We start from the raw sequence: 14,462 nt of genomic DNA, 5'->3' as shown, positions 1-14,462 counted from the left end.
ACAACTAATAAACACCGTAACAGAAGCCATTCAAGTCAATGTTCCTATTTTCATGTGGTCTGATTCTCAGGTAGCACTAAGTTGGATTCATACGGATCCTAGTAAATTACAAGTTTTCGTTGCTAATCGAGTATCCAAAATTCAATCGTTGTCCAACACATTTACCTGGAATTATGTTAACAGTTCAAGTAACCCAGCAGATATTGCATCTCGTGGTATTATGCCTGAAAAATTAATTTCCAATACAATTTGGTGGAACGGACCACTGTTTTTGCAATTGCCACAGTCAGAATGGCCTAATGTGGATTTTAAGTTAAAAACTTCAGAACTGACAGAGTTGAAAAAGACTTCTAAAGTGTTTCAAGTTATATCAGTACAATTGTCAGATTTAATCACTAGATACTCAGATTTTATTACACTTCAAAGAATAACAGCCTATTGTTTACGTTTCATTTACAATTTAAGAAATAAATCTAATAAACGTACGGGTAATGTATCTATTGCAGAATTAGATGAAGCCCATATTAGTATCGTCAAACAAGCTCAATTAGAGTCATTTGCTGACGAATTATCCTTTTTCAAAAGGGGCAAGCAACTTCCAAAAAATAATAGATTTTCTTCATTAACTCCATTTTTGGATAAAGGAATTCTTCGAGTAGGTGGAAGACTCAACAATACGTATTTATCGTTCAATACTAGACATCCTATTCTTCTGTTATCCAAACACTATTTTACTAAGTTAATTTTCGAGTATAAACATAAGCAACTATTTCATCCAGGTCCTCAATTATTGCTTGCATCAGTAAGACAACGTTACTGGCCTATAGCAGGACGTGTCTTAGCAAAACAAACTGTCAGAAATTGTTTGACTTGTTTCAAGTTTAATCCTACACCCTTTTTAAGTCCAATGTCAAATCTACCAAATAATCGAATTAAACCTAATTTTCCATTTGATGTGACTGGTATAGATTATGCAGGTCCTTTTAATATTCTTAGTAAAAAGGGGCGCGGAGCTAAACTATTAAAATGTTATTTGGCATTATTCATTTGCTTTTGCACAAAAGCTGTCCATTTAGAAGTTGTGTCGGACCTCACAAAAGAGAATTTTTAGCAAGTTTAAAAAGATTTACCGCTCGACGTGGTATACCTAGTACTATTTATTCAGACAACGGCAGTACCTTTGTAGGAGCCAACAATTATCTGAAACAGTTAGGACATTTTTTACAGAAAAATTACAATTCTATTGAAACGGCTACAAGCGAGCTACGAATAAAATGGATCTTCATTCCTCCTTATACACCTAATCATGGGGGGCTGTGGGAAGCAGCAGTTAAAAGCACTAAGCATCATTTGAAACGAATATTAATTAATAATAATGTAACATTTGAAGAATTTAACACCCTTATCGTACAGATAGAAGGTATATTAAATTCACGACCATTGTTTGACATGTCAAATAGTTCTAATGACTTATCTCCTATTACACCTTCCCATTTCCTAATTGGTAGACCTCTTACGTCATTGCCAGAGTATGACGTTCACAATATAGCCAGCTGTCGCTTAACCAGATTCCAACATGTGCAGCAGCTGTACCAGCAATTTTGGGGTCAATTTTCCAAACAATATATGTCTCAATTATATCAACAGTACAAATGGAAGGATCCAGCTAGCAAAATTCGATTAGGAACCCTGGTTCTTATTAAAAATGATTCTGTTCCTCCTTGTCAATGGATTACTGGACGAATCACTAAGTTATGTCAAGGTAGAGATGGAGAAACCAGAGTAGCAGAAGTAACCACCATGAAGGGATCAGTTACTCGTTCAGTAAGACATTTGTGTCCTTTACCAATGCAAGAAGACATCAACAATTGACAATTATTTGTGTTTGTTTTATTTTTTGTGTATTTAGATATTTTACTATTCAATATTTTATGTATATATTTTTGAAGGTGCCCTTCAAAAGGGGGGCTATGTTAGGACTTTTAACCTTTATAAAAAATGGCAACGGTGGCAACACCGCGCGCGCCTCAGTGACACCTAAAAACTAGAATTCGGGAACTAATGTTGTTAAGAGTGTAGACAAGAAAACAGACTACAGACGAATACGCGAACCAAGAAGTGTATTTAGTGTAATTTGTACCTCTTTCAATTAAATACAAGTATCATACAGTCCACTAGTGTTTATTTCGATTATCAGCGACAGGAAACGAGTAAATTCCAAACAGAAATGTTAAACGATTGCTGTTATACTGCGATTGTTGTCCAGGGCAAAACCGGAACCGCAATGTTATGGGAATGATTCATCAAACTTTGCAGGAATGTAATAATCTTGAAACAATTCAGTTGAATTTCCTACTAACTGGGCACACTTATATGCCAGTGGATACGTCTCACGCCATCATTGAAAATTACCTTAACATACAACTGTTTATGCACCTTCCCAATGGTTCACCATTTTCTCAACTGCTAGAAATAATCCACCGCCATTTAATGTTGAGCGAATATCTTATGATCAATTTAAAAAATGGGTTAACATTGGAGACAAATATTTTAAAGGAAATCTTACTGGCAAAATAAATAAAGTTTGGATTGCAACTTTTAAGAAAGACAAACACATTGTTTCTATAAAAACATCTATGAATTCTGTTGCCAAATTATTCGATGTTGAAGTCCAGCCTAAGACTAGGGTCCCACTTATGTCCTGCTATAAATCACTACTGCCCATTTCCAAAAGAAATATCACGATCTTCAGAAACTTTGTACTGACCAAGTCATTTCAGCTTGTTTTCATCATGAATATTTGAACATTCCACGGGATGCGAATATGAAAGATGTGTTACCAGAATCAGACGTAGAAGATCCTGATTGCGATTTTTAATTTATTTTTGCTACAGTTTTGTTTTGATATTATGTTATTAATATTAGTATTACGAGTATATTATAATTTGTGGTTGCTTTCATTTTGATGTTATAACGTATAAGAAGTCAAAGTGTTAAGGCTGATTAATAAAAAGTATACGGTCGGCTTGTGAAACATTTCCTAAATAAATTTATGGGTAAATGCATTAAAATGCAATTATTGTTTCTCCGTCATCTGTTTGGATTAGAAAAAGATTCAATGATATTATTAAATGCGTTTAGGCATAAATTGATTTAGGAAGCGTTACGCAAGCCCCCCTAAGTAGCATATTTTTTATAAGTTTAATTATTTGAGGTTCCAGTATTACAGTCTTGACCAAATACGATTTAAAGTTAATTTTTTAACTATTATTTGTTTTGTTTGTTTGCTATCATTTGTTATATGTTTGAGATTGAATTATAGAGTTCCTTACAAATTGTCTTACATAGGATATTACTCTAAGTACACTTGGTTAATTTTGCATTTAATGTGTTCTTTACCAATTATTTTTCCAATAGTTAGAGTTTTGGATCTTAGTACCATAGTTAAGTGTTAATGAAACAGTACACACGAACATAATATTATGTATGAATTTTTAAAGAAACTTTTTTAACTCTGATGAGTCTTGTGATGTTAAACTGTGCACTGTGCCTTATTTGGAGTAATAATAATTAATAATATGTTAAGATCTCTTTCTTGTTTAAGCAAATTCTTGATGTTACTTAAGTATGTTATTTATCAATTATTTAGAAGATTTTTTTTATTCGTACCCAGTGTTTATTATAAAAACCAAATTTTGTTTAAGTTCTTAATTTTTAATTCAAAAAAATACTGCAATACAATAAAAATACTGATTAAAAACAAAAATCGTTTTATTTGTTAAACTCACTCCCTTCAAAAATGTCGGATAGAGTTTCAAATATTACTTTATAATAAGTAATTAGATTATTTTTCTTGAAGGACCTGACTAAAATTTAATTATTTAGTTTTTTTTTCCTATTTTTCAAAAATATTTTTTCGTTATTAATACATTTTTACCTATTTGCATATACAGTAGCTTAAGTATGTAACTGAATATACTTGGAAGTTTTTTTGTAGGCTCAGGCGCATAGATAGTTGTACCTGTTATTTTTTTGGGGTAATCTTTTACTAACCAACTCTAAATGGTAAACTTGAAATGTTAAGTTTAAATATTACTTCTTAGATAAAAGCCCACAATATTATAATGCCTAAACTCTAACAAGTATTTATCTATGATGAAAAGTAAATATTTTATAAGAATTTTTCAATAAAAAAAATTTTTGATCAGCTCTCCTGCACATTTGTATAGATGTCGGTTAGGAAGGATTGCCTTTCATGCGTTGATATGATCTGTAAGTTTCATCGGTTCAAAGTCCCCATTTTTGTAAAAATTTTGTTTGAAAACAAACTTTTTTTAATTTTGAAAAAAAAAAAAATTTTCCAAAATAACTTGTATGTAAAAAAATGTATGTTTTGCTTTTCCGAATATTTTCGATTTTTTTGTTTTCCTGTAAGACAAAAATTGGTTAAGATATGGCTGTTAAATATTTGCATACACTCGTGATTAGTGACTCGTTCAAGCCCTTTTAACTACATCATTTTCAAAAATAAGCACTTTGAACCGATGACACTTGCAGAGCACATAAACAATACATAAGTAAAGTAACTTTGTGAAGCGGTAATGATTAATTTCATTTGGGATGCTAATTAGGGGGTGATTTTCACGATTTTTTTTACCAAAAAGTAAAAAGGATCTACAGTATTTTCAGTGTAACTTACTTACTTTTGATATTCGAAACTTTTTTTAAAAAACAAAAGAATGCTTTTTAAATACTTTAAAAAAAGTTATGAGTTTTTCCACGAAAAGTGCTTCAGTTTTGGTTATTTCACGTGAAATATTCGATTTAGAATTTGACGAATAAGAACTTACTTTTCATTAGCTCCAACTCTGGTTCTACTGAGTCTGCAGACTTCATATACAGCGTGTCTACTTAAGTTGGAAACATATGGGAAACTTTTTTATTATTAATTTTACGAAAAAAAGTGATTTTTTATAAAAAGTTCTGCATGCCCCAAAACCTAATATTCAATCATCAGATATCAAATTTTCTCAATATTATACGAGGTATGTCAAAAAATATGAATTTCGGTCAAGGATAAAGTACCTTTATTTCTCTCAATATCGAAAATTCTTATGATAAAAAGTTGTTTGGAATTAAAAACTAAGATCAAATATGCAATTACATGCTTCTAATTGGAAAAAAAAAATTTCTCAAAGTTATGGATACCCAACATCGTTTTTAATTATTACAAATATGATAACTCGTTTATTATTCATTTTATGACAAAAAGTTATTCTTCATAAAAAGCTTTGCATGGTCCAAAATCTAAGACACAACTATGATATATCAACTTTTATTAATTTTATACGAGGTGTGTCAAAAAATATGAAATTCGCTCAAGATTATAGTACCTTTATATTTCACAATATTTCAATTAGAAGGATGTTATTGCATATCGAAACATAGTTTTTAATTCTAAACAACTTTTTTAATAGCCGTTTTCAATATTGTGAAAAATAAAGGTACTTTACTCTTGAATGAAATTCATATTTTTTGACATAACTCGTATAAAATTAATAAAATGTCATATCTGATAGTTGCATCTTCGGCCTTAGGACATACAGAGATTTTTATAAAGAATACCTTTTTTTCGTAAAAGTAATAATAAAAGAGTTATCGTATGTGTAATAAATAAAAACGAAGTTAGTATCAATAAATTTGAGAAAAATTTGGAAAATATTTTTTTTCAATTAGAACCATGTAATTGCATATTTGATCTTAGTTTATATTTCCAAACAACTTTTCATAATAAGAATTTTCGATATTGAGAGAAATAAAGGCTCTTGAACGAAGTTCATATTTTTTGACATACCTCGTATAATATTGAGAAAATTTGATATCTGATGATTGAATCTTAGGTTTTAGAGCATGCAGAACTTTTTATAAAGAATAACTTTTTTTCGTAAAATGCATAACAAAAAAGTTTCCCATATGTTTCCAACTTAAGTAGACACGCTGTATACACCGTTTTTATCACTTTTTTAAAAGCTATACTTTGGCTAAGAATATTTTTTCCAATACAATATTTACTTTTTGAGTTATTTGCGAAAAACCGTCTAAAACGTGTTTTTTTTTTGTTGAAAAATGAACATATTTATCGCAAATAACTCAAAAAGTATTGACTAAGTGAAAAAACTCTATAGAACAAAATTTGCTTAAGATTAGTTAGCTTATAGAATTCCGAACCTGTTTTAAACGTATGTTTTTTCACTCCCGAGAAGGGGTGAAACTCACCCCCAGGCCAAAGCGCATCTCGGCACAATATCACGTTTGCCATGTTAGCTATGTGTATGCCAAATTTCATGTCAATCCAAGCAATTGTTTCATGCCAACTCAAAATGTCTACTAAACTAAAGAAGAAAAAGAAGATTATGTATTGATATGCAGTTGCCACTAGCGTGAAAAGTTTTTACCTTGTTATGTTTGTCCCATACCAACCAAAACTGCCAGTTAACTAAAGAAGAAGAAGAAGTAGATTGTATAATGTACTAACTCCAAATTGTAAGTGAATAAGGGATTTATAACAATAAACTAAAGAAGAAGAAGAAGCGGTTATTTAAAATTCGGAGGTTTTGCAATATTTTACCGTGAGTGAATGGACTATAGTTGAAGATACTGAACGTATTACGTGTTGTTAATCATTTGGTGGTAAACATGTTAACTACATTGAATGACATGTTTTAACGTTATTTTTCAAATTATTTTTGATAGCTGCCATTATATTAACGTCATCATAAATTAATCGGCACCGTTAGTTTGGAGATTTAAAAGCAACAAGAGATGATTAACAAAAGTAAGCAGTCGGTATTTTTTAACTATAGGTTTATTTAAAGACAACATGGTTTTCTTCAACATATTATAATACATAAATTAAAAAACCGCACATACATGTTCGCACTTTTCTCTTAAAATGGCTTTTTTAAATATTGTATTTGATGTGAAATATTTATTTTTGACATTAATATCTGTAACTCCATCTAATGATCAGTAAAATATTTTTAATAATGAATTGTACAAATACATAATGGTACGGGTAGCAGGTAGGAACTCCTGGATAGTCCTACCAGGGGAATCCCCGCTGCACACAGATTCCAGGTGTTTACTGACCCGGAAAACTAGTAGCTGTTCCCTTGTTAAGAGTCACAGATAGAGTCCATGAGGGTATTCTTGGCGGAGAAGAAAGTCTTCACAACGGTCTGGAGGGCGGAGATGACAGCCCCCTGTTTATAGGGCTTGTATAAAATCAAACATGGAAATCGGCTGAAATCCTCAATTTCGATCGATTTGGTTTGCAATGGATGTTGTCGTTGTTGGGTCGTTGCGATGTGTCCTGTTTTAGTCGAGGAAATGAAGCATTTTGGCTCGCAATTTTTTCGTCCAGCATGGATTTACTTGAAATTTTCACAGAAGGTAGGGAATAGTCCAAGGATTATTTTCTATATCATGCTGCTGTACGCTAAAACCTTGGGGGTAGTTGCCACCCCATCTCGGGGGTGGGAATTTTTTATTACATTTTAACCATGTAAATCGATGTATAAAGTGATGTTAAGAAAAAAATGTTTTTTACATTTTCTACCTAAAACTAATATTTTTCGAGTTATTCGTGGTTGAAAGTAACAGTTTTTCGACGCATAAATCGACTTTTTAGAGGGTTTTTTTGAGAATAACTCGAAAAATATGCATTTCATCAAAAAAACTGTAGATATAAAAATTGTATCTTTTAGTAACATAAACGAAACTGTTTTTCTATAATATTTTTACGACCAATACAAACCGAGATACGGCATGTTAAAGGTTAGCTTTTTTCGTCAAATGCATAATTTGAAATAATCAAAGCCAAATAACGGGAAAACTTTGCATTTTTCCAGGAAAACTTACATAATGTTTTTTCAAACATATAATAAGATCTTAAAAAAAATAATAAAAAGTTTCTAGCATAAAAATTGAGCAACTTGTGACCAAAAAAAAGTCGGTACCTATTTTTTTCTACGAAAAAAAACAGAGAAAACAACCTCCTAACTACCCTTGTAACTAAAAGTTGGTCTTCGCCTTTCTGTAATTACTTTTATATTTATATTATCAATACACCCAAGAAGTTTGACCTATTTAAAAGGCCTAATTTTAGAAAAATTGGAGTTTAAAGAAAAATTAATTTTTTACAATTTTGCATTTTTTATCATCTTCTTCAAAATATCTCCGAAAATATTGGAGACACGAAAAAAATGATAGACTACTAAATTGTAGCTTTTTTAATAGCTAAAATTTCCTTATCCATAGATTTTCATTACAGTGAAGAGTTAGCGAGACATAGCTGTTTAAAACATCTATTTACGACCAAACATCCCCTTATTCGAGCCCTTTAAACCCACCTCAATTAAAAATTAAGGGATCTTACGGAATTTAATTTACACAATCTTATTACTCTTGAAAAATCCTGCAAAACTGTTATTGAAAAAACTTTTTATCGCCAAAAATGGAGGAGCTATGTTTATAAAACTAATTTTTTTTTCGAAAAATTCGAATAGTCCCCTTATAGAGCATTTTCAATGTACCTATATAATACCACAGAGCCGGTTCGTATACTAGATCACTAAAAAACTATTTGTATGTGTACTTTTATATATTTGTAAATTCGTATTTTTGTGTAAATAAATGTTTTTGTAATTCTTTAATTCTACTTTTTTTTTCTGTATAGATCTATTAAATTGTCTACTTATAAAAACTGCACTGTTTTAAGGGTGGTTTTTAAGAGTTGAAATATTATGATATTAGAGAGATTTTGCACCTCTTATTTTGCAATTCCGTTATGGTTATCGTTATACTACGTCTGCGCAGTAGCGAATATATGATCTGTTATCTTTATTAAACATAAGGGATTCCGTAATTTACGGAGGTTTAAAGTAGTGCTTATCGTTATCGTTAGGTATATATATATATATATATATATATATATATATATATATATATATATATATATATATATATTTACTCCCAGCGTATGAAGTGAGCCACATATCAAAAGAAACTGCGGTTGAAGTGAGGTCCTGTACAAAGTGAGGTCCAGTATACGGACCTCACTTAGTCAATCAATGTAAGACTTTTTCGTAGACATGTACTGATAGCAAACACTGTTTTTTTACAAAAAAAAGTGGGACCTCACTTTGTATGGTCCACATCAATTTTTAGTTCAGAGATTTTCCGCATAGAGGCGCTGACTTTGGCGTATATTTTCTAACCATGTATATTCTATGCCCTGTTGAATAACTTACGATACACATAGTGAGGACCATACAACTGGCAACATCTGTTCAACCAATTTTTAAAACAGTGGATCGTCAATCGTCGCATAAATTCAAACAGTACAAAAATGTTTAATACTTTAATCCTTTTTGAGAGCCTAGGCGCAAAATTTCGGTCGAGTTCTTTTTAAACGCATTTATTTTTTTCGAATCCTGAGATAACTAATAGGTATTTTAAAAAAATTTAAACGCAAAATAGAAGACTACATTATTCCCGAGGGCAGAAAGTCCCTTATAATGAACAAAAAGTTTCTTTTGAATGATATATTTAAAATTAAAAGTCAGACTATTTTTTTTCACCCCTGTGACTTATTAAAATAAATATTTATAGAAGTTCTCAAGGACTTTCGACCATGGATAATACAGTAATATTTCTTTCTGCGTTTAAATTTTTTAAAAATACTTAAGGTTTTCTCAGTATTCGAAAAAAATGAACGCATTTAAAAATAATTCGAGCGAAATTTTTGCGCATATGCTCTCAGAAAGGCTTAAAATACTATACATTTTTGTAATCAGTATTTCAATAGTTATTTATGATATAAGTGTTAAAAGTACACGTTTAAGGCACGCATGTGAAAGTTTGCAGAATGAGCGACAGCGAGTTCTGCAATTCACATGAGTGCCTTAAAAATGCACTTTTTAACAGGCATATCATGCAATATTTTTTCTACAAACGTAATTACAGGAGAATATCTACAAAAACTTTTACTTGAACTTGACTGACATTCCATTTTTATATTTTTTTGACATTATATCAAAATTGCCTATACGATCAATACGAATTGCAGTGCCATAAAATTTTTAAAGCACTAGTGCCTTAAAGCAGCGCCGGATAAAGGGGCGGGCGAGCCGGGCGACCGCCCGGGGCGCCAGAATTTGGGGGCGCCAAATTTTGAGAGACGCTGATATATAAATATAATATTTACTCCCCTCCGTGGCTCAGTGGTAAGAGCGCCTGCCTGTGGATCGAAAAAATCCGAAAGGTTGTGGGTTCGAATCTCACCAGGGTCGGAAATTTTTCATTTATTATAAATTAATAAATGAATATAGTTTCTGTCCTCGTGGGATCGGTTCTCACCGGAGGGACCGCAGACGTTCGGATACAATTAGCGTCTCTTTGCAAAGACAATGACGGCGACATTGCAAAGTAACAAGGCGCTTACTCAACACACACTACTTACACATGACACTAGGTACCCAACTGTTCAAAATTACCGTACCGACCATGCCAATGGCCATTAGTTGTCGAGGCATTAGCTAAACAAAAAAAAATATAATATTTTTTACATTCATTATTTTTTTGGACTTTATAGATTATCTTTGGGCTAAGATTACTCCTAAGACAATTAATATTAAATAATTGTAACAATAAGAAAACTATTTCTAGCTCACAAAAATTCTCTAATAAAAATAATGCAACCTAAAAATTGTTATGGCTTTTAAAGGTCATTTGTCAGGTAATACCTATCACTTTTATGGTATTACAATGTTATACATACATACTTAAAATACACGAAGATCAGATTTACGAAGTATCAACAAATTTATGAATAGTCAGTGATATTATTATACTGCTGCTTGTCATTATAGCCTCAATGGTTAAATAGTTTTGTCTTCCTGTTCTGTAAACTTTGCTTTATCAACATTGTCGTGTGTCCGTGGGTGTGTAATTTGAAATAAAAAAAAAACAAACCAGGTATATCTATATGAATTAGAATTGACAAGTTCTTTTTCATAATATGAATATATAGAAATTTATTTCGAATACTTTGTACGCGTTAAGATGTTTCACTTTTTGCATAAAAACGGCACGAACGACGTATGAAAAAAAGGAATAATAGATTTTTGTATATATCATAAATTGAACGAGTAATTCCAAAATGATTTGTTATTTGAAATATCTCAGTGGCGTACTATGTTTTTCTTTAAAAAAATTCACACCATTTCAACAGTAGATATAAAATTATTAATTTTATGTCAAAAAATGCGCAATAATTACCTCTTAAAACACATCAAATTTCATTTGCATATCTGAACCGGTTTTAGAACAATAAAGAAATCGTCAGTTTGTAAGAAAAATGTCAACACCCCATATCTCGGAAACGAAGTATTTGCTGACATACGCTTATAGAGCAAACTGTCATTATTTTTTCATATAGAATTACCCTTTAAAGTTTGTCGCATTTATTTAGAAACATCCTGTTTTTTCTTGACCACCCTTAATTTCCATAGTTTTTCCTGTATTATTTCACTTGACCGTTATTTTCAGTTCTTTCTGTTTTTCCAGTCCTGCAGGTTTCTTTTCTAATATTGCTTCGTCCATTTTCCTGCATCCTGCAGGATCTCTAAAAGATTTTCGGGGTCTGTCTCTCTTCCTTCTTATATACTCGATAGGTTATAATGTTAATATAATGTTATATGTTACATACATTTATATTGCAATTCAGTTTGCTCAATTTTCCTCCCGAAAAATTCCCCAACCAATTCAACCTATAAAAATTTTCCCATGTGCTTTCAAATTACCCTAAAAATGAGCGAAAGTACCCCAATCTGGCATCTCTGATTCGTCGCTCGTTGTAGACGGCGTCGGTGTATATTGCGTTGTCAATTGGGATATTCCCCAAACTCCCAAAAGTGATGATCCTACCGATCTACCGACATGTCCCTAGGATCTATCGAGTTTAAAAAAATATCCAAATGACATATTTTACTTAAGAGGAAACAGTAGCGATCAACAGGTAGCGAAAACGCGTTCCAAGATTGCGGCTGTAATTTTGAATATTTTTTCGAGATATGTGGCACACGTATTTATAATATAATAAAGAATGGCGGTACAGAGACCAATTTGAAAAATATATTAATATGTGGAAATTACTCTGTAATTAAATACAATAGATATTAAAAAACGAGCCTGTACCGCCACTAAGAAGAACAAAAAAATACACTTTCTTCAAATAAACTTTTTTATCCGATGCCTAGATTTTGTGTCATTTTGGAACTACTAAAATTTTTTATTTCATTAGTAGTTCCAAAATGACACAAAATCTAGGCATCTGATAAAAAAGTTTATTTGAAGAAAGTGTATTTTTTTGTTCTTCTTAATGGCGGTACAGACTCGTTTTTTTAATATTGTATTTATTTACAGAGTAATTTCCACATATTAATATATTTTTCAAATTGGGCTCTGTACCGCCATTCTTTATTATATTATAAATACGTGTGCCAAATATCTCGAAAAAATATTCAAAATTACAGCCTCAATCTTGGAACGCGTTTTGGCTACCTGTTGATCGCTACTGTATCACCGTAAAAATAAATTCGATAAACCAATTCATCATTTATTGCCATCAAAAAATTTCAGTAGGTAGTATTTTTTAACACGTTTGTATGATACCTTTCATTTCCTAAGAATTATGTAATGTATTATTTAAAAATTACATAATGGAGATTCCTAATCGTATTTCGGTATTCACATTTCATACAAGAGTCTCAAAGTACTCAAGTATAAACAATTTTTAGATGATTTTGGGAATATCGATTTCAAGCAGATCACATACCTTTTTATGTAAATATTCATGTGTTTCATAAAAGCTGATGTGACACTTTCGTCCAGTTCTTTATTAGTAAATAAAAGTTGAATTATGGTTGTTTGGGTTAATAATTACTTCGCATATTATTTATAATACATATAGTAGGGGAGCAAAGTATGCTAAATGTGCAGTCACTCGAGCGCTTTGGGGACCTATTGGGTTGTGATTATTAGGTTCTAAAACCAAAAAAGTTAAGTAAAATTTTCCATTTTAGTGGGGACTTTCCATATTTTAATTTAATTTTCCATTTCCAACACCCGTTTTCTCCGATTATAGCGCCACCTATCCGTAATTAGAAAAAACGTTTCGAATAAAAGTTGCTTATTTTTACGCAAAGAATCCAAATCTGAAATAAAAAAAGGAGTTCCTATTTAAGATTTTAAAGTAACCCCCCCCCCCCCACCTCCGTGGGGGTCGTGTTTGGTACCATTCGATAGATTTCAGAAAAAATATTCAGAAATTGTAGTGTATTACCTATAAGCAGTTACCGTTAAGCCGGGTCCAGACTATGTAACAAAACATGTTAAATAACAAAGTTTTGTAACTTGTTACAAAATTTTAAATAAACAAGTTTTAAAACACAGTGTTGTATAACATTTTTCTGGTTATATAGCATGTTTTATGTTATCCAACAGATGTCGGTAAACATCAAAGAAAGTTATAAAACCGCACCGCGACTGATCTACACCTAAAAACATGTTATTGAAACATTTCTCTGGCATAGTACCTACGCGAGCAGCAACCGTTGGAGTCATATCGCCTTGTTCATTCTGGAGTGATTGTGCTAGATTTTTCTTTGCTCTGTTCACGTAGGGTTATTTACGCGATGAAATTGTCGAAAGAACTGAGGAACTGACTACTCATTTAATTGAGCTATTTCGTAAGTAACGAGTATTATGGGATTGCTATGGGATGAGCTACATTTATTGATTTAAAAAACAAATAAAAAACACGATGAATAGACTGAAATAGAAGTGAAAATAGATACAGAAACTGTAGTTAAAACTAATGCACGTACGCCTATAACTCAAGCCAACAAAAGAAAAGCAGTACGCGGAACCTTAACAGCAAATCGGTGCAAATCAACTCTAAATTTGACATAAATACTATTCTCTACAGAGCAGAGTGTTCAGACATAAAACCTGTAACATTCACTTCATTCGCTACACAGATGCAGACTGCTTCATCAGCTACTCAAACAGGCACTCAATCATACAATATATCTGAGCCTTTCTATTCCGTCCACTACACCTACATCCGCTACTTCTCCAGCTACACCAATTCAAACAGACAGTGACACTCAATCATGAACAGGTGAAGACGATAATACTGAGGAATTAAATTTTACACAAATGTTATACTTCCTCTCTGAAACAATGAGTAAAAAGTTTAAAAAATATACTTTGCTAATAATATAACTGTTAATCTTTCTCTTATTGGAATTGCATCTCGAAATGTCTTTCCTGCCTACTTTATGGCCGATGTCATTTATAAGAAATTCAAAATCAGAACTTTCTATTCTTAAGAAGTT

General features: G+C 31.6%; 1 protein-coding gene across 2 annotated transcripts in view; it reads left to right on the top strand.

Annotated features, from left to right (window-relative positions):
* Nucleotides 1-14,462, top strand: part of LOC114325907 (uncharacterized) — a 169,595-nt gene that overhangs the window by 84,572 nt on the left and 70,561 nt on the right. The gene's annotated exons all lie outside the window — the stretch shown is intronic.

The sequence above is a fragment of the Diabrotica virgifera genome, chromosome 6, assembly GCF_917563875.1.
Source record: "Diabrotica virgifera virgifera chromosome 6, PGI_DIABVI_V3a".
NCBI classification, from domain to species: domain Eukaryota; kingdom Metazoa; phylum Arthropoda; class Insecta; order Coleoptera; family Chrysomelidae; genus Diabrotica; species Diabrotica virgifera.
This window is presented reverse-complemented; position numbering and strand designations above follow the sequence as displayed.